Genomic DNA, 21,824 nt, shown 5'->3' on the forward strand with positions numbered 1-21,824 from the left:
TTTTCATTTTTTCATGACCATTTCTTTCTCTTTCATGCATCATTATTATCTTCCACCCAATTTTCCTTTTTATTTCAATTTTTCATTCTTTATCTCTCAATTTAATTTTTATTATTATTCACTTTATTTTTATTTTTATTTTTGTATTTATTTTTCCTTTATTTATTGTTTACAATTTTTTATTCACATATACTCCTGCCTTGATCTCCCCCATTTCTTTAATCCACAATATTTTATTCCCCATTAAGTTTTTCTTATTAGCTATATGCCACTAAAATCCTTATCTAGGCTCCCGACCTATTTATGTCCTCTCCCCTCCCATGCTTCTCTTGGAAGTACCTTCCCCCTCTTGATTAAAACCAGGCTCCTCTCTTTGCGCAAGCGCGGCTATAATTATATGCTGCAGGGTCACTGCAGCCCACTCTACCGCGCAATCGCGGTCCTTCTTTACCCTGGCCTCCACCGCGCACGCGCGGTCTCTCTCCCCCTTTGACGCTGAGTCACTTCCGGTCCGGAGGTGACGCACTTCCGGTCCGGCGGTACTCAGCTCACTATATAAAACCGGCCTTCCACGGACCATGACGGCCCTCCAGCTATTCCCAGGCAGGGCGCGGGCGCGCCACCTGTATTCTTCATTCCTTTTGCCCAGGATTCCCCAGGTAATTATCACAAGCGGGATAAATAATACAATACGCCATGACGCTATCGCAACTACTCCTAATATGTGCCACTCACCATCTAGGTGGACACTTCCACATGCTGGCCACTGCAGCCTCAGGATCATCTATACCTGTCTCAGAGTGAAATCCCCATTTGATAACCTTCTTAATCTCAGGTTATATATTATCGGTTACAGGTAATTCTTTTTTATCACTCATGCACATATACCAACTGATACTTCACAAGTATTTATTTTTATGCCTCTACTGTTATTCATCTATGCTTATACCATTAATTTTATAGGATAAAATCCCCTATTGACAGCCACTACAACCTTAGAATTCGCAGTTTCTGCCACAGGTATTGTTCATTATTCATTACACCACATAGAGCTATTATATCCTTCTCTTTACTTCACGTTATACCGCTCATTTCATAGGGGGAAGTTTCCATTTAACGGCTATAGCAGCTTCAAGCCAGAATTTCCTTACTTTAAGGTATAACATAAAGCTCTACTCACACACTGCTTTAAAGATCCTGATTTGAACTACATTTAGCTGTCTTCCTTATTTATTTAAGCTGGAACCAATTTTTGATACCTTTCAACTGATAACTGTTCGTGATATCCTCATCACATCATTCAGATGGTACCAGACGGCATTTAAATCTTCTAGGTACAGCACATAGTCCCTTTTTTCTCCATGACCTGTTAAACCTTGATTAGTTTACATATTTTCATGTATATTTTCTCCCATAGTTACCTTAAGGGGATATACATTCTCGTCCAGTGCCCCAGGTCCGCTATTTACTATATTGAGGTAAAAACTGTAATTTCTCGTTTCTTAGTCTCCCAATGTTGGATTCGTACTATATACTCTGAAAGTCTTTCAAGACATGATAACTGTCTGGCAATGTCTCGTTATTGATTGTATATATTGTGTTGTTCTTTTTCTTCTACTTTTTCTACAACTCAGTTTTGTTCATTATGTATATATTGTTGAATATCTATCTGCAATTGTCTATATATACTCTACAGTGGGGCAATAAAGTATTTAGTCAGTCAGCAATAGTGCAAGTTCCACAACATAAAAAGATGAGAGGCGTCTGTAATTTACATCATAGGTAGACCTCAACTATGGGAGACAAACTGAGAAAAAAAAATCCAGAAAATCACATTGTCTGTTTTTTTTTCATTTTATTTGCATATTATGGTGGAAAATAAGTATTTGGTCAGAAACAAAATTTCATCTCAATACTTTGTGATATATCCTTTGTTGGCAATGACAGAGGTCAAACGTTTTCTGTAAGTCTTCACAAGGTTGCCACACACTGTTGTTGGTATGTTGGCCCATTCCTCCATGCAGATCTCCTCTAGAGCAGTGATGTTTTTGGCTTTTCGCTTGGCAACACGGACTTTCAACTCCCTCCAAAGGTTTTCTATAGGGTTGAGATCTGGAGACTGGCTAGGCCACTCCAGGACCTTGAAATGCTTCTTACGAAGCCACTCCTTCGTTGCCCTGGCGGTGTGCTTTGGATCATTGTCATGTTGAAAGACCCAGCCACGTTTCATCTTCAATGCCCTTGCTGATGGAAGGAGGTTTGCACTCAAAATCTCACGATACATGGCCCCATTCATTCTTTCATGTACCCGGATCAGTCGTCCTGGCCCCTTTGCAGAGAAACAGCCCCAAAGCATGATGTTTCCACCACCATGCTTTACAGTAGGTATGGTGTTTGATGGATGCAACTCAGTATTCTTTTTCCTCCAAACACGACAAGTTGTGTTTCTACCAAACAGTTCCAGTTTGGTTTCATCAGACCATAGGACATTCTCCCAAAACTCCTCTGGATCATCCAAATGCTCTCTAGCAAGCTTCAGACGGGCCCGGACATGTACAGGCTTAAGCAGTGGGACACGTCTGGCACTGCAGGATCTGAGTCCATGGTGGCGTAGTGTGTTACTTATGGTAGGCCTTGTTACATTGGTCCCAGCTCTCTGCAGTTCATTCACTAGTTCCCCCCCCGTGGTTCTGGGATTTTTGCTCACCGTTCTTGTGATCATTCTGACCCCACGGGGTGGGATTTTGCGTGGAGCACCAGATCGAGGGAGATTATCAGTGGTCTTGTATGTCTTCCATTTTCTAATTATTGCTCCCACAGTTGATTTCTTCACTCCAAGCTGGTTGGCTATTGCAGATTCAGTCTTCCCAGCCTGGTGCAGGGCTACAATTTTGTTTCTGGTGTCCTTTGACAGCTCTTTGGTCTTCACCATAGTGGAGTTTGGAGTCAGACTGTTTGAGGGTGTGCACAGGTGTCTTTTTATACTGATAACAAGTTTAAACAGGTGCCATTACTACAGGTAATGAGTGGAGGAAAGAGGAGACTCTTAAAGAAGAAGTTACAGGTCTGTCAGAGCCAGAAATCTTGATTGCTTGTTTCTGACCAAATACTTATTTTCCACCATAATATGCAAATAAAATGAAAAAAAAACAGACAATGTGATTTTCTGGATTTTTTTTTCTCAGTTTGTCTCCCATAGTTGAGGTCTACCTATGATGTAAATTACAGACGCCTCTCATCTTTTTAAGTGGTGGAACTTGCACTATTGCTGACTGACTAAATACTTTTTTGCCCCACTGTATGTATATTTTGTTTTTAAATTCACTTTATATTGTATATATTTTTGTATTATAGTGTACCCCATGAATAAGATCCGGGAGGATCGAAACGTCGGGTATTCTGTCGGGTATTCTGTCTGTATATGATTCAATTTCACTTGGGCACACCCTTTTCCTCTAACGAAGGACATATTCAATAAATATATGAATCTTGCATACTACTTACGTACTGAGTGCGGTGAATCATTCTTTTCTATACATTGCTACGTGTGACAGATTTGTTGTCACCCTAATCAGATGATTGGGCCTATATGTATTATATTTATGTTCAGCAAGGTCTAAAATGGCTTAATTGGTTCTTAAGAATTCCATCGTGGCCTGAGCCGACTTTTCTCCAGGCTTTACAAACTCTTTCTAAACAACCATGACATTTTAAATATTTAGTTAACATTCCTTTGTGACAAATTGTCTATTGTTCTGTAGATCTCAAGAGTCCATCATCTTTTTTTCTGAGTAAAACCTGGGATGAGATTGAAGGACCAGGTGGTGAGATGCCTATTTCATTCCAATACATAAGAAATCTCTGTCTGTTCTCTTGAGGAACGTTCTTGTTCTTCTCAGTTTCTGGTACAGCATAGCCATGTGTGTGATGAAACTGCCCGGGAGAGAGAATCGAAAGGTATAATTACATAATTAATTGATATTGCCCATGGGAAGCAAAATGCAGCAAGGCTAATAATTAATGGACAGAGACCTGATTTTGTTTCCTTAACTGATGGGATGTTGGAATATGTGAGAAAATGTGTTTGTACAAATTAGGTCTCATTAAGAGACCGAGAGACGTGGCACGTAAAAAAGCCCCTGTTGTATTGTGTTTTGTGTTGCATGGAGCTTTGTGTATCTTGTGGTTTCCAAGAGTGGAGGGAATTCCCTTTGTACCATTGAAATATTCAACTCTGCTCAGCTTTAATTAGCACAATGAAACACGTATCTCCATAATATGAACACTAATGTTTTACGTAACATCCCCTGTTGTTTGGACACTTTCTGGTCACAGCAGAAACATTTCATTCTTCTCACTAGACAGCTGATGCTTGATTATGACTAGGACTATGTTTGGTCAATGTTTATGAATATTTCAATAAATCAAGGATTTCCTCAATGATTTCCACCAATGTGATGGATCAATATGTAGACAATGGATGTACATTTCTCTAGATCTACACAAGGCTCTTCAAAACCTCTCATTCCTCCATCTTTACTTGTGTAACCTAAAGAAGAGGTCATCAGAGCTCGAAGGTTGGTTCATAGGAAAAGATTTTTAGAGGAGGATAAAAATGGTGGAATTTTTTCCTGCTTCCAAAAGAAAATTGAAAAATTGAAATTGGCATACCACCAAAATAAGCTGTATTCCATGTTCGGTGAAGCTTTTCCAAAGCAGACGCCAACCAGGAGACCCCTCTTCAGTCCTTAAAGAACTAACACTTTGTCGCTTGTATTCGTGTCATAACTACAGCAAGTAGCCAAAACAGCAACAATTTTAGTTTGTATGACATGATGAACCAGATGGTTTATCAGCTGCTGCACCAACCTGACACACATCAGCAAACAGAGATGCATTGCCTCACCATAGTACAAGAACTGGCTCAGTTTTCCATACGTCTACTGTACTGCTCCAGTAAACTGTCAGAGTATAATCAATTTGACAAGTGGCATTGTCATGCCCAAATTGTCCAGATTGTTCTCTACCAGTGTGGAAAACTTTACATTTCTCTAAATTAATCAGTCATCGATGAGTGCCTATTTCCAATCATCTACAACAAATGTCAATTATTAGAGTAGCCATATCATCTGTATTTCTGTCCATCATGTTGGATATTGTGCCATTGCTGCCACTGCAAATAGACAACCATACAACTCTATCCTGTCTATTATGCTCTATGCCTATACTGTACTGCTGCTTCTTTGGGGGCTGCCAGCATTGGCCCTACAGCACTGGCAGCCGTACAGACATCTCCTTGCCTGTCCAATCATATTCTATACTGTTTAATTGCTACCATTGACATTTAAACAGTGCCTGACCATTATGTTCTATATCTATACTGTACTGCTGCTGGAAACCCTACCCTACACAAGGCAAATACACCAAAAAATATCTCCCAAAAATGGATAGTTTTTGGACAGTTTGGGAACAAGCCATTGCTTCTTCACATTCAAAACAGTAAATCTGTTTGCTGCTCAAAAAAGGGATACTTTTTGGATGGCTTATTAAGAAAGACATTGGTTCTTCATTTTCCAAACAACAAGTCAGTTGCTGATCCCAAAAAAAGAGTAATTTTTATACCACTGCTTGTCAAAAAGCTATAGGTTCTTTCATATACACCAAATATGTATAAATTAGCAATGGCACAATAGGGCATTGTCCACAAACAGAGGTCATTTTTTAACAATTTTTACATTTTAAAAAGCACAACAACTGCAACAGTGCGCTGTGTTGTTAACCAGGCTGTTGGTTGCCATCAGTTTACCAATAGCCATTTTGAGGTCACTTTAACATTACTAATGCTGTGTTTGCATTAAAATCTTGAATGCGGTTGGATACATCCTGGAAGAATTGAGAGTGTTACACATGTCTTAATGGGACAATTGAAGACTTTGCAGTACTTGCTATTTCTGGCAAATCGATTTGTTATTAAAGACATTTTGGGAAAGATTCATCAAAAAAGTAAATTCAAATTTCAAAAGATTCGCTCATCTTTACTGATTTGCATGCATATGAGACCTATTATAATTTATACAAGCAAGATATCTGGACTGTTGTTTTCTGAAAGGTGAGAGGTGTTATGGCGGATTGAAGATCACTTCTTCATTTGGGAATAGGTTGTTGGGTGTTGGGTATTTTTTTCATGAGTCACTACACCACAATCAAGAATTTTGCAATTATTGAGGCCCATTTGTTGGGTTTATCTTAGAGTTTCTTTATGGACCATGGTCCTTTAAAGTCAAAGGCTGACGGCTTCATCCATTCATCCCTTCAATAGTATTATCCTTTGCTATGTTTTCTACTTCTTCCTCAATAAGGAAACCATGGAACTCGGCTTTTCCTTAAGTGGCCCTGATTTGATGGACAGCCGATTATAATTGGACTTAGAAGATATTGTGATTTCTTAACAGGTAAGGTGTTAGGTATCAAATAGCTAGAGAAAAAAATATTTTATACAATCTTGTTCTCATCAAAATACAGGTCAAGAAAATGTGCTATACAAGACGGCTTGTTCCTTTCCTATGGTTTTGTGTGGATCTTCAAAAAATGACAAAATCAAAAGCTGACTGTCTGGGTTTAAATACGCAAAGGCAGATTTTACTCTGACTGATGCCTGCTCGACTACTAGGCTTCCAGGATAGTGTACAAATAGTCACCAATCTGCACCGCCTCTACCTTGTTAAATAGAAGATAAAACTCAGTATTTCTTTGCAGTTTCTTTTCTTTGATTGCTTGTATTTTATATTCTCTTATTTCCAGTCAAGAAACAAGTCTTGACAGAATAAGAGTGAACTAACTAGTGCGCACTGCAAGAGAGAGTCAAATCGGGAGGATATTGCATATATTTTGCAGGATAATGAGTAAAATTCTGCATTTATTATCTGTATCTCTTTAACAGAAGAATAAGCAGTAGAGTTGGTGCAAAAAGATTACGTTGACCCAGTTCATTGGCTATGTCATTAAACTGCGGCCGCTAAACAGGAGCCCTGAGAACCACCTCCTACCATACAACATCTGTGACTCTTCTTCTGATTAGCCGACCTATGACAAGGTTAAATGTGTATCACCAATAATGTCTCACCAGGCCAGCTAATCAAAAGACAAGCCACGAATGCCCGTCAGGTAAGAGGTGGTTCTCAGGGCTCCAGTCCAACAGCCACAGATTACTGATGCAGCCAATGGACCAGGTCTTCTGCATTGATTCCCACCAACTCTAATTAGCAGTATTATGAGCCAAGTATTTGTGGAGGTTTGTGAGGCTCTATGCTTAAGAATCACAGGTGAGCACGCCATAATGGACAACCATTCGGCTACTATGGAGCTCTTGGAGAGAGAAGGCCATCCCCTTACCTGGTGTCAACAAACAAACTGTAGAAAACTGAATTAAAGGTCGTGGAAAAGAGATGGATAAAGGACATAGCATTTCTATGATGTGACAGGACAAATCAATCTTCTTAACTTTAGTGACCAAAGCCTAACCCCAGTTATAATTACACCCATTACTATTGGAAGGTAAGGTGAACACCCCAGAGGAACTATAAGGTTAGAAAACAAGGGCAAAAGAAATTAGCGCAAGGTCCAAGGATCTTGATAAGAGTGTGAAGGGATTAAATTTGCACTATGTTCTTCTGTCCCACATGGAAAAACTCTGTAACGAGGGCTCATTTGACTCTTGCTGATGAGCCCTTTCTTTTCTATCTTTTATGATGTACTCATTGATAGTTTGCCCTAAAAAAGTATTTTTGGGGTAGAAGGATTGGAGGGAGAAAAAAAATGAATTTTCTGTCCTGGATGGCAAACTACTACAACATATTGGAAGTCCTGTTATTCTTTGGCATGGGGCTATGGCTGTTAACAAATTTGACCTATCCCTCCATTAATGCTATAATGGGAGGACATATTCATGTCCTCCCATTATAGCATTAGATATAGCAACAATATTAAGTTGATATTAGGGTAGTGCTGTATCTGTATTCCTTAATCCATGAATGTTCCCTGTTGGAAAATCTGAATCAATGTTGAAAGAACAGGCTCATCAGACCATCATTAATAAACCTCTTCCATAGTATATACTAGGGTGACCGCATCTCATATGGGGGGGAAAAAATGTCAGAATCTTGTTCGTCTGGACCCCACAAAACGATTCCCCTTTCCAGATATTGAGAGAGCCAAAATTTGAGCTCGATCAAACGACGTTAACCCGTGCCGCTCGTCGCTCAAAGTTTGAAAAAATCCAAATTGAGGTATTTTAAGATTTAGGTATTTTGCATAGTCTGTTAGACTATAAAGAATGTGACAACAAAATTGCAGAAATAGCCCTGACTAGAGTTGAGCGACTTTTGGTTTTTTAGGGTCGCGTTTCGTTTCGTGAAACCCGACTTTTCCAAAAGTCGGGTCGAGCAAGATCGTCCGATTATAGGGAAAAGTCGGGGTCGTCCCGAAACACGAAACCCAATGTAAGTCAATGGGGAATAAAAGTCGGCAGTGAGAGGAGGACAGGAAACACACCTACAGTGCCCATTTGAATGCCAAAAGCATCAATTCTTCTTTCTTAAGCTTGTCAACCTTAATTAACTTCATATTACAAGTTACGCACTGAAAAATGGGGGTTATTTGGCTACAAACTGTGGGGGGGGAGGGCTGGCTCCAGGTTTTCATGTGCCCTGGGCGAAAGAGCGCCCCTTTAACACATACCACAACTCATCATGCTCCGATACGGCAGAGAAATAGCGGTATAGTACAATGAAAAATACCTCACTTTTTACATCTCATGACGAGGCCCATCTATTTCTCCATACAGAATCATTGGTCCCATATAATGTTTGAAACAGTATATGATGAGCTCCACATAATGCTACAGTATATGTTGGTCCCCATGGATGAAGCTCCACTGTCTTATGGGCCCAAATAATGCTCCAAACATAATGGGCCCCATTTCTAATGCTCTAGTGTATAATGGGCCCTGTAAATGCTGCTCCAGTGTCTGATGTCCACCTTTGGAATGTTCCAGTGTATGGTGGGCCCCATCTATCATTCTCCAGAGTATAGTGCTCCCCAAAAATTGCTGTCCCAACATTGAAAACAATCAAATAAGTCTCCTCGCTAGGGAATCCCTGTACTTGTCTGGACAGGTGCTGTAGCTTGCTTAACAGCTCGCCAGCCGTTCTCACGCCCAGTATGGATTGCACGTGATTGCACAAAGGTTAGAAAGGGTACCGTATCCCTGGATAACATGTATGGATAGCGTACACATTCAAAATATATGTCTATACAGCATGAGGCAGGCTCAGACGGTGTTAGGCCCAGTATGGATTGCACGTCATTGCACAAAGGTTAGAAAGGGTACCGTATCCCTGGATAACATGTATGGATAGCGTACACATTCAAAATATATGTCTATACAGCATGAGGCAGGCTCAGACGGTGTTAGGCCCAGTATGGATTGCACGTCATTGCACAAAGGTTAGAAAGGGTACCGTATCCCTGGATAACATGTATGGATAGCGTACACATTCAAAATATATGTCTATACAGCATGAGGCAGGCTCAGACGGTGTTAGGCCCAGTATGGATTGCACGTCATTGCACAAAGGTTAGAAAGGGTACCGTATCCCCGGATAACATGTATGGATAGCGTACACATTCAAAATATATGTCTATACAGCATGAGGCAGGCTCAGACGGTGTTAGGCCCAGTATGGATTGCACGTCATTGCACAAAGGTTAGAAAGGGTACCGTATCCCCGGATAACATGTATGGATAGCGTACACATTCAAAATATATGTCTATACAGCATGAGGCAGGCTCAGACGGTGTTAGGCCCAGTATGGATTGCACGTCATTGCACAAAGGTTAGAAAGGGTACCGTATCCCCGGATAACATGTATGGATAGCGTACACATTCAAAATATATGTCTATACAGCATGAGGCAGGCTCAGACGGTGTTAGGCATAGTATGGATTGCACGTCATTGCACAAAGGTTAGAAAGGGTACCGTATCCCTGGATAACATGTATGGATAGCGTACACATTCAAAATATATGTCTATACAGCATGAGGCAGGCTCAGACGGTGTTAGGCCCAGTATGGATTGCACGTCATTGCACAAAGGTTAGAAAGGGTACCGTATCCCCGGATAACATGTATGGATAGCATACACATTCAAAATATATGTCTCAGGAGGCAGGCTCAGACGGTGTCAGGCACAGTATGGATTTGACGGCCCAGATTACACAGAGGAGCAGGGAGAGGTAAAGATTGCAAATGCTGGGGCCCTGCCCAAGCAAGGGGGGCCCACTCGTGGGCGTCGGTACTGGCACTGGACCCCTCATAGTACAGCGGTGTGTCTGACGGCGGGTGTGCACCACCGCCGTCAGAGACACTTGATTGCACTATGAGGGACCCTGTGCCAGTGCCCGCAGTACCAGGAAGAGGTGGACCAAAGCAAGCCATTTTTCTGTCACCCTATGTGTCATCAGGGGAAGGTGGGACAAAATCCTTGGAAACCCATGCGTGGTTCATTTTAATGAAGGTTAGATCATCCACATTTTGGGTTGACAGACGGGTCCTTTTTTCTGTAAGGATTGATCCAGCTGCACTGAAGACTCTTTCCGATAGCACACTTGCAGCTGGGCAAGCGAGCTCCTGTAAGGCATATTGGGCCAATTCAGGCCAGGTGTCCAGTTTAGCGGCCCAATAGTCAAAGGGGAATGACCTGTGTGGGAGAACATCGATATGGGAGGAAAAGTAGTTTGTAACCATAGTTGACAACTGCTGTCTCCTGTCACTTTCCATCGATGCAGTATTACCAGTTGTGTGAGCGGTATTTGAAAAATCAGTCCACAACATTGTCATGAAACCCCTGTCTCCAACGCCACTTCTGCTGTGTGCACCACGAACACCTCTGCCAAGCTGCCCCCGGCCCGTACGGCTCGTGTGAGAACCATCACCGCTGCTGTGTGCTGGGAATGCCTCAAGCAACCGATTTACCAGAGTTGCTTGTTTATTAGCCAATATTAGGTCAAGGTTCTCCTGTGGCATGATGTTTTGTAATTTGCCTTTATAGCGTGGATCCAGGATGCTGGCCAACCAGTATTCGTCATCGTTCATCATTTTGGCAATGCGGGGGTCCCTTTTTAGGATCCGCAAGGCATAATCTGACATGTGGGCCAATGTTCCCGGTGTCAATGATGCACTGCGAGTGCTGGGTGGAGGAGCACTTTCTGGAAAATCCACATCCCTCCAGTCACGCACAAACCCTGTACCAGACCTTGCCACGCCAACATTTTCACTTGCCCCACGAGATGCATCCTCCTCCCCTAAGTAATCATCCCCATCATCCTCCTCCTCCTCCTCCTCTTCTTCCTCCACTTCGTCCAGGAGAGGTCCCTGAGCAGACAATGGCTGAATGTCATCAAGGATTCCCTCCTCCTCTTCCTCCTCATCAACATTGGCTGCAGACGCCTGCTCCTTAAGGTGCGTCAAAGTTTGCATGAGCAGACGCATAAGTGGGATGCTCATGCTTAGGATGGCGTCGTCTGCGCTTACCAGCCGTGTGCATTCCTCAAAACACTGAAGGACTTTACAAAGGTCTTTCAGCTTCGACCACTGCACGCCTGTCAACTCCATGTCTGCTCTCAAAGTGCCTGGCCGTGTATCCTCCCACAAATGCATTATGGCCTGCCTCTGCTCGCACAGCCGCTCCACCATGTGCAGGGTGGAGTTCCACCTTGTTGCAATGTCGATAATGAGGCGGTGGTTGGGAAGGTGGAGCAATCGCTGCAGCTTCTGCATACGAACGGAGTGTACAGGCGACCGGCGGATGTGCGCGCACAGTCTTCGCACCTTCTGGAGCAGGGCTGTTAACTCCGGATAATTTTTGAGGAAGCACTGCACCACCAGGTTCAATGTGTGAGCCAAGCAAGGTATGTGGCTGAGTTTTGAAAGGGCTATGGCTGCCACAAAATTACGGCCGTTATCACTAACTACCTTGCCTGCCTCAAGATGTACACTGCCCAGCCATGACTCAGTTTGTCGCTTCAAGTACTCGGCCAGCACCTCGGCGGTGTGTCTGTCGCCCAAACACATCATCTGCAACACAGCCTGCTGACGCTTTCCACTAGCTGCTCGATAGGGGGACACATCGTGTGCAACAGTGGCAGCTGCAGATGGAGTGCTCGTACGACTGCGCTCTGTGGACGAGCTTTCGCTTCTGGAGGAGGAGGAGGAGGAGGGTCGAACGCCTACAGCCAACTGTTTCCTATACCGTGGGCTAGGCAGCACTGTCCCACCACCGCTGTCCCCTGTGGACCCTGCACCCACCACATTAACCCAGTGCGCAGTGATGGACACGTAACGGCCCTGGCCATGCCGACTGGACCATGCATCAGTTGTGAGGTGCACCTTTCCGCTCACTGACTGCTTGAGTGCATGGACAATGCGGTCTTTCACATGATGGTGGAGGGCTGGGATGGCTTTGCGAGAGAAGAAGTGGCGACTGGGTAGGTCATAGCGTGGTACTGCATAGGCCATGAGTTCGCGGAAAGCTGTGCTTTCCACCAACCGAAAGGGCATCATCTCAAACGAGATTAGTTTGGCAATGTGGGCGTTCAAACCCAGTGTACGCGGATGAGAGACTGAGTACTTTCTTGACCTACTCATAGTGTCTGGGAGGGTGAGCTCGACTTGAGAGCTGCATATGGTGGAAGTAGCGGTGGACAGGGCGGACTGAGAGAGGGTTGATGATGGTGATGGAGTTGGTGTTCTTTCTGATGGCCTAGAATCAGTCTTTCGTTGATATAACAGTGGGATTCCCTGACTGCTGTGGCCTTGCAACGACACCTCAACATTTGCTGCTGTGCTAACCGGTGGGCTTACAGTGGGGGAAACAATGTAGCGTTGCTGACTACCTTCGTTGTGATCAGTTGCACAGGTGGCACTTGAGGTTTGGTGTTGTGTCCACGCTTGCAAGTGCATGCTGGTTAAATGTCTAAGCATGCAACTGGTATTCAAATTTTTCAGATTTTTCCCTCGGCTAAAGGTCTTTGCGCACTTCTTACAGATAACCTTAGCCTGATCATGAGGATTTTGTTAAAAAAAGTGCCACACTGCACTCTTCCTACTTTGGCAGACATTTTGCGGCCTAGCACGCTGTGATCTTTTGACCCTCTGGACAAGCTGTCCAGCAACTCTTTTGATGTTTGGAACCTGTCTTTGGAGTGCTCCGGGCCTGCCAGATAACAGCTGTTGCGATGTCGATGTCTGCTGTGGATGCTCCTCATCTGAGCTATTGGAAGCAGCACCCTCTTCCCCCAATGGATGCCAATCTGGGTCAACAACTGGGTCATCCATCACCTCCTCTTCTATGTCATGTGCACCTTTCTCTGTGTCACCGTGTATGGTGGTATAGTGTGCGGGAAGGGGCACCTGAGTCTCATCAGGGTCAAAATCTGGCTCTGTACACTGCGAGGACAATGTAGTGCTCTGAGTGAATGTACCAGCAGAATCATCCATCAGCGGCTGTGCATCAGTGCACTCCATGTCAGATTCATCTTGGCCTGGGTAATTCACCATTTGACTTGATAATCCAGGCATGGTATGTGAAAACAGCTCCATGGAGTAATCAGTAGTATGGCCTGCGTCATCCTTCAATCTTGGTTGGGGTGAAGGACACAAGGAAAGGTGTGGTTCATGAACATGAGCCTCCAATGAAGACTCAGTGCTTTTACTTTTTACAACTGAAGAAGAGGAGGCGATAGAGCTGAGTCAGCAATGTAAGACAAAACTTTTTCCTGATGCTCTGCCTTTAAAAGCGGTTTGCCAACTCCTAGAAAACTAAGTGTTCGAGGCCTTATGTAGCCAGACGATGACGCAGGGTCAGCACCTCCTGCATTCGGTCCTATTTTGTTCTTGCCACTACCATCAGATCCACCACCAACACCATCATTACCAGCTGCCAACCCCCGCCCAATTCCACGGCCTCTTCCACCAGCCTTCCTCATTTTTGGTAGAAATGTAGACAAAATCCAACAAACTATATAGTAATGTAAAACAAGGTAAAAGGTGTCTATAGGACAGGGGAGATTTAGAATTTTTGCACACACTTGTGGACAGTGGACACTTTTGGATTGTGTGAGGCCCACTGATATCTGAGCGCTATGTGACACGCTCGATGGCACAGCTGCCTGTGACCAAAGTGACGAGAGGATAATGGAGATTTTGATTCTCTGCGTACACTTTTGGACACTGGACACTTGTAGATTGTGTGAGGCCCACTGATATCTGAGCGCTATGTGACACGCTCGATGGCACAGCTGCCTGTGACCAAAGTGACGAGAGGATAATGGAGATTTTGAATCTCTGCGTACACTTTTGGACACTGGACACTTGTGGATTGTGTGAGGCCCACTGATATCTGAGCGCTATGTGACACGCTCGATGGCACAGCTGCCTGTGACCAAAGTGACGAGAGGATAATGGAGATTTTGAATCTCTGCGTACACTTTTGGACACTGGACACTTGTAGATTGTGTGAGGCCCACTGATATCTGAGCGCTATGTGACACGCTCGATGGCACAGCTGCCTGTGACCAAAGTGACGAGAGGATAATGGAGATTTTGAATCTCTGCGTACACTTTTGGACACTGGACACTTGTAGATTGTGTGAGGCCCACTGATATCTGAGCGCTATGTGACACGCTCGATGGCACAGCTGCCTGTGACCAAAGTGACAAGAGGATAATGGAGATTTTGAATCTCTGCGTACACTTTTGGACACTGGACACTTGTGGATTGTGTGAGGCCCACTGATATCTGAGCGCTATGTGACACGCTCGATGGCACAGCTGCCTGTGACCAAAGTGACGAGAGGATAATGGAGATTTTGAATCTCTGCGTACACTTTTGGACACTGGACACTTGTGGATTGTGTGAGGCCCACTGATATCTGAGCGCTATGTGACACGCTCGATGGCACAGCTGTGACCAAAGTGACTAGAGGATAAGGGAGATTGGATTGCTTTTAAAAAAGCAGTTTGCGGAGCAGTGGGTAAACAGCAATGCCAGCGTGTCAGGAAGCCTTAGAAGGCAGCCCAACAACCAACACCACTGATACACCACTATATAGCCTCCCCTTGCAGTGCACACACAGTGACTTGTGTGTTGTGCAGGCCAAATTGCTAGCAGCAGAAGCAGTTCTTTTGTCTTCTTCCCTGCCTAACGCTCTCCCTACAGAATCAGCAGCAACCTCTCCCTATACTAAGATCGGCAGAAGTAAGATGGCGGTCGGCGTGCACGCCCTTTTATACCCTCTGTGACGCCCACCAAAGCAAGCCAATCACTTGCATGCCCTTCTGAAAGATGGTGGTGACCCGTGCCTAGGTCATCACGTTGCCCACAGTGTCCGTGGATCCTGATTGGCTGAAAAAGAGCGCAAAACAAACTTTTGAAATGCGACTTTGGCGTGTAAGTCGCCGACCTCGTGGCCGACCTCATCCTAGGGTCGGGTTTCGTTTCATGAAACCCGACTTTGCCAAAAGTCGGCGACTTTTGAATTTTTTCGACCCGTTTCGCTCAACTCTAGCCCTGACCAAATTTTTGAACAATTTGTGGTATTTGAATGCAGAGTTGGTGGGATTATCGTTTTTTGATCCCACCATTACAGACAATGAAAAGTTGTTAATGGCTAATAAATTGCTCAGTAGCACAGATGAACCATCAGAGCACGCTAACCTACATGAGTTGATAATTTTACATAGTTATCTAATCTATTCTAGAGCTTTTGTTAAAGTAGTTTTTGAAACGTCAGAATATAATGCTCGGCATTTGCTTACAACTTGCAGGACATATTGCTTTTGTTCTTCATCTTTTGTCAGAAGGTCGTTAAAGTCGGTTACTTCCTACCTCTTTTAATTTTTCTTTCCTAACTTTTGGATTTACAACCCTAGCGTGCTCTGATGGTTCATCTGTGCTACTGAGCAATTTATTAGCCATTAACAACTTTTCATTGTCTGTAATGGTGGGATCAAAAAACGATAATCCCACCAACTCTGCATTCAAATACCACAAATGGTTCGAAAATTTGGTCAGGGCTATTTCTGCAATGTTGTTGTCACATTCTTTATAGTCTAACAGACTATGCAAAATACCTAAATCTTAAAATACGTCAATTTGGATTTTTTCAAACTTTGAGCGACGAGCGGCACAGGTTAATGTCGTTTGATCGAGCTCAAATTTTGGCTATCTCAATATCTGGAAAGGGGAATCGTTTTGTGGGGTCCAGACGGGCAAAATTCCGACATCGATTTTTTGCGGTCACCCTAGTATATACACATGGTCAAAATTACTGGTACCCCTCATTTTATGACAGAAAACCCACAATGGTGATAGAAATAACTTGAATCTGACAAAAGTAATAATAAATCAGAAATCTATGAAGATGAACAAATGAAAGTCAGACATTGGTTATCAACCATACTTCTACAGAATTTTTTACAAAAATAAAACTCATGAAATAGGCCTGAACAGAAATGACGGTATCCTTAACCTAATATTTTGTTGCACAAACGTTTGAGGCAACCACTGCAATCAAACGATTCCTGTAATTGTCAGTGAGACTTCTGCACCTCTCGACAGGTATTTTGGCCCATTCCTCAAGAGCAATCTGCTCCAGTTGTCTCGTATTTGAAGGTTGCCTTTTGCAGACGGCATGTTTCAGCTCTTTCCAAAGATGCTCAATAGGATTTAGGTCAGGGCTCATAGAAGGTTACTTCAGAATAGTCCAAAGTTTTCCTCTTAGCCGTTCTTGGGTGTTTTAGCTGTGTGTTTTGGGTCATTGTCCTGCTGCTAGACCCATTACCTGCGACTGAGACCAAGCTTTCTGACACTGTGCAGCACATTTCTCTCTTGAATCCCTTGATAGTCTTGAGATTTCATTGTACCCTGCACAGATTCTAGACACCCCGTGCCAGATGCAGCAAAGCAGCCTCAGAACATAACAGAGCCTCCTCAATGTTTCACAGTAGGGATAGTGTTCTTTTCTTGATATGCTTCATTTTTCCATCTGTGAACATAGAGCTGATGTGCCTTGCCAAAAAGTTCCATTTTTGTCTCATCTGGTGCGATCTGACACTGATGTTCCTCGAACTTTAAGTTCACCTTTAGTCTGTTTAGAAGTTTTTCTGGGCTCTTTTATTACCATTCGTATTATCTGTCTCTTTGATTTGTCATCAATTTTCCTTCTGCGGCCACATCCAGGGAAGTCAGCTACAGTCCCATGGAGCTAAAATTTCTGAATAATATGTGCAACTTTAGTCACAGGAACATCAAGCTGCTTGGAGATGTTCTTATAACTTTTACCTTTAACATGTTTGTCTATAATTTTCTTTCTAATCTCCTGAGACAACTCTTTCCTTCGCTTCCTCTGGTCTATGTTGAGTGTGATACACACCATGTCACCAACAGCACAGTGAGTATCTGTAGCCCTCTGTACAGGCCCATGCACTAATTCCAAGATTGTAGACACCTGTGATGCTAATTAGTGGACACACCTTGATTTTACATGTCCCTTTTGTCACATTATTTTCAGGGGTTCCATCATTTCTGTCCAGGCCTATTTCATGAGTTTTAGTTTTTTTTAAAAAATTATGTGGAAACATGGTTGAAAAGCAATGTCTGACTTTCATTTGTTCATTTTCATAGATTTTTTATTTATTATTACTTTTGTCAAATTCAAATTATTTCTGTGACCATTGTGGGTTTTTCTGTCATTAAATGAGTGGTACCAACAATTTTGACCAGAGGAGCTGAAATTTTAGGAAAGATTAGGAGCTTAATTAGTCCAAGGGTCTTGGATAGTGTGTGAAGGGGGATTAAAACACCTGGCCTTTCTGTCGTGGATGGCAAAAACTGAACACAATAGTGAGGATCCATTTGGTATATGGACCACTCTATATTTTACTCTATATTCATGGATAGTTTAGCCTAAAAAATTCCTTATCAGGGGAAAAGGTTTGTGGGAGAAAATGAAAACCAGGCAAAACCCACCATATATTGGGAGTCCATTTTATTCGTCTGCAGGGGGCTGTCACATTATCAAATTTGACCTTTGACTAATGTCACACTGGACAGGCAAAATCATATGTAACAGCTATAATATAGATTTGTGAAACATAATTTTGCTAGGATCACTAAGTGAGGTGGATCTTCCAAGCCCAAGATCCGGGTAGACACATGGGCCATGGACGTCGGTGCAGCAGCTTGGTGGAGCACGCAGGACACTGACAGTCGGGGGACAGGAGACCACAGGCAGGTAGGCGGAGTGCAGGAAATTGCAGGCAGGTGGAAGATGTCAGGAGACTAGAGAAAAGTTGGCGGGAGAAGTCCAGGAGACCACAGGCAGGATTTCAGAAATTGCATGCTGGTCGGAGGAAACCACGGACAAGCAACAGAACAGGTCAAGTGGTATAGAGCAAACAGAGTATAACAACACTGAAGTCTTAATACCAAGACACAGGTGTGTATCTTGGAGAGCGTTATATAGGCCCAGGCAGATGATCACATGGAATCATACATCGGGCCATCTGCACAGCCCAACATGGAGCACCATCTACTCAGGTTTAGTAGACCGGGGTGAGGGAAGCAAAGTGTGGATGCTGAACAGGTGTGTAAGAGATTGTTTGGATATTGGAGTTAGTATTACAATTCCTGTAATCCAGGTATGTGTCCTGTAGAGGAATCTGAATCAGTGCTGAATAGACTGACACACTATTTGCACTACGCACTAGAACAAATAAATCTCACTTATGGTATATTACTTATCCTCAGAGGCTGCAGAGTAGTCCTAGTTATTCCCACACACTTTTCTACTGCGAGGTAACTTCCCCAGAGGAACTGCAATGTATGGAATGGAAAAGAAACATCAGGCCCTTCTGTCCTGGGTGGACAACTTGGCATCATAACCGGGGCCCATTTTGACCTTTGCTATTGGGACCTCTCTCTCTTCTATGTTTTACCTTATATTTATGGATTGAGTTGCTTAAAAATAAAATTTGAAGTGCCGTTTAGGTCTATGGGCAACAAACCTGTGGTTTTGTGATACCGAAAAAGTCTTTCAATAAATGCAAATATTCCATTTGTGGTTCCTAATCCTCACCAGGTTCCCGAGCGCCTCGGTCATTTGAAGCCTATCCGTCACTAGCTGCATTAGGACCTCTCTTTTTCTGTTGCATCTTTAATTAATTTATCAGAAGTAGAGGAGAAAAGGAGCGAGAATGCAAACCAGTTCTTATTTTTAACTTCATCCTCTAAAGCTGAAGCTTCAGGGACACTAAAAAAAGACATGAAAAAATCCATTCGAGGCTTTCTGTCCTCAGCTGATGTCTTTCTCTACCTCTGGCCTGATTTGGATAGTTGCTATTGAACCTGAGCTGTTCGCAATCAGCCCGATCAGTAACATGTTGTCAACAAACTGTTGACCTATTTCATTGACACTGTGGCCCAGTGTATCGATCTTCCCCAGGGCTCAGTGTTCATGTACAGCTCAATTATTCATCATCTGTCATAATTGGGTGAAATCTGTCCTCTGTGGGTAGTTTCAAGGAGGAGAACCTAAAACTGACTGCGGGGGTGTAAGAATCCATATACCACAGCTTCTCTCTGTAGGTCAATATGTGATGCATGTACTTATAATAATATTATGGGAGGAAGTATATGCTAACACCGAAGCCATTTTATTTTTAATACGGTTGTGTGAAGACAACACTTCGTTCACTGAGTCATAGTAACAGGTAAGCAATGATTTCATCGCTTGCGTCATTGTAGGAAACAAAAACCTCTCAGGATCATTTTACAGATTTACAGATTTTTGGACTTTAAGAAATTTGTATAAAACCAGCGTCTTACGGTATGTGATAATATATAATTTATAGAGCATTATTCAATATTTTTCATACAGATTGTACAAGAATTTGGCAGTACATTGAATAATGTAGGTTGACCTGTAGGCTTATGAAAAAACAAAGATATTGGAAGATCACAATTAACTGGTTTTTCAACAATATACCCCCCTTTTTTATATAGAGAACTACCCCATACAAGTGCCCATTGGGTTGGCATCATGGTAAGGTAAACCTTGATGGAGCACTGCCTTGTAGGAGGTTTATGAGGCATCTGGGCAAGTTGCTAACTCTTCCCGGAGTTTGGAAGGTCTTTGATTATCCCAGGGCTACTCCACACATGCTGGGAAAGTTGGCAAGTTTGTTAATACCCCTATACTGGCAGCATTAGAGCAAATTGGAAACCTGAAAACCATGTTTGCTTCTGGAAAGGTGTGTTCCAGCTGATGGGTGCCAAATTGACATTAGCAAGCCACATTGCCTTCGCCTGGGTATATAGGATTAGGGTAGTTAACTAAATCTTTGTTCTGGTTGGAGGAAAGTCTTTATATCTGCCAAAAAACATCGAAATCAATGATGGAAATGTAATACCATGGCCGCCAGGGGTAGCCAGTTCGGTCGCTCCAGTACTCACTGTGCTGGAGGCTGTTTCATCACCCGTATGCTGCTCACTTTGGGGTCCCAATTGACTGCAGACAGAGGCTGGAAACAACTTTAACAACTCAGCTTTATTCTCTTCAGGGCACAACATGTCCACAATGACTACAGGACTCTTTACTCGATAACAGCAATACATCTTCATCTACAGCAGTACGTTACTTCTTCCTTCACTTCACACGTATGAACCACACAAGCAAGCTGACACGTGACATCACACGGAACACGGTGAACATGGAACTATGACCCTTCTTCCTGTGACCGACTTCAGCCAACGAAGGTACTTGTCTTATCCATTACAGCTCACCCCTTTACGGCACTATTGCTCCTGTATGTGTCCTAGATTTGCAGCTCTCTAGATTCTTCACAAAGCTCCCATACTCCAGCTGCCACTTTTACAGGGGGCTCACCCACCGACCTCCCTGGCTTGACAATTTCAGACACGGGCTGGTTTCCTTAGACTGGCTTGGTTGTCACTTCAGCTCTTCTTTGCTAGCTGACTTGACCACTGAGACTCCTCTGTTAGGCCTCTTTCACACATCAGGTTTTCGCCGTCAGGCGCGATCCGGCGCTTTTGACAGAAACCGGATCCGGCGAAATGCAATGCCGGATCCGGTTTCCCCCCCATTGACTTGCATTTGCGCCGGATCGAGCCGGATGGCCATGCGTTTCATCCGGTTTTCGCCGGATCCGGCAATGTGTCGCGATCCGGCGTCTGGAAAAAACGGCTACTGTAACGTTTTTTGTCTCCGGCGAAAAAGCCGGACACGCCGGATCCGGCGCGTCCGGCTTTTTCACACAATGAAAGCCTATGAGCGCCGCAATGCGGTGGCCGGATCCGTTTTTTTTGGTCTGAGCATGCTCAGTAGCTCTGCCCACAAGACATATATAAAAGCAAGACAGTGGGACCCACAGCCACACCCAACATGACACCCAAGAAAGCAACCAAGCGCAGCAGGAGAAGGCAGGAGACCACTGCAGCACCATCAGCACCACCACCACCCCAAATGGAGCAGCAAAGGGAACATGCTGAGGAGGGGAGGCCAGCAGCAGATGAGAGACGGTAATTATCAAATCCCCCATTCCTCCAAACTAGGGCTATTGAATATCAAGATATTCATTGGCCCTTTGTTTCTCTTTATTCAACAGCCGCCCAATAGATGCAGCAGCAGCAGCAGCAGCAATGGCAGCAGCTGGAACACCACCCACAGGCATGGAGTGTGGCCACCA

Source organism: Dendrobates tinctorius, unplaced genomic scaffold (genome assembly GCF_039654945.1).
Source record: "Dendrobates tinctorius isolate UK_male_01 unplaced genomic scaffold, ASM3965494v1 ptg000158l, whole genome shotgun sequence".
NCBI lineage: Eukaryota > Metazoa > Chordata > Amphibia > Anura > Dendrobatidae > Dendrobates > Dendrobates tinctorius.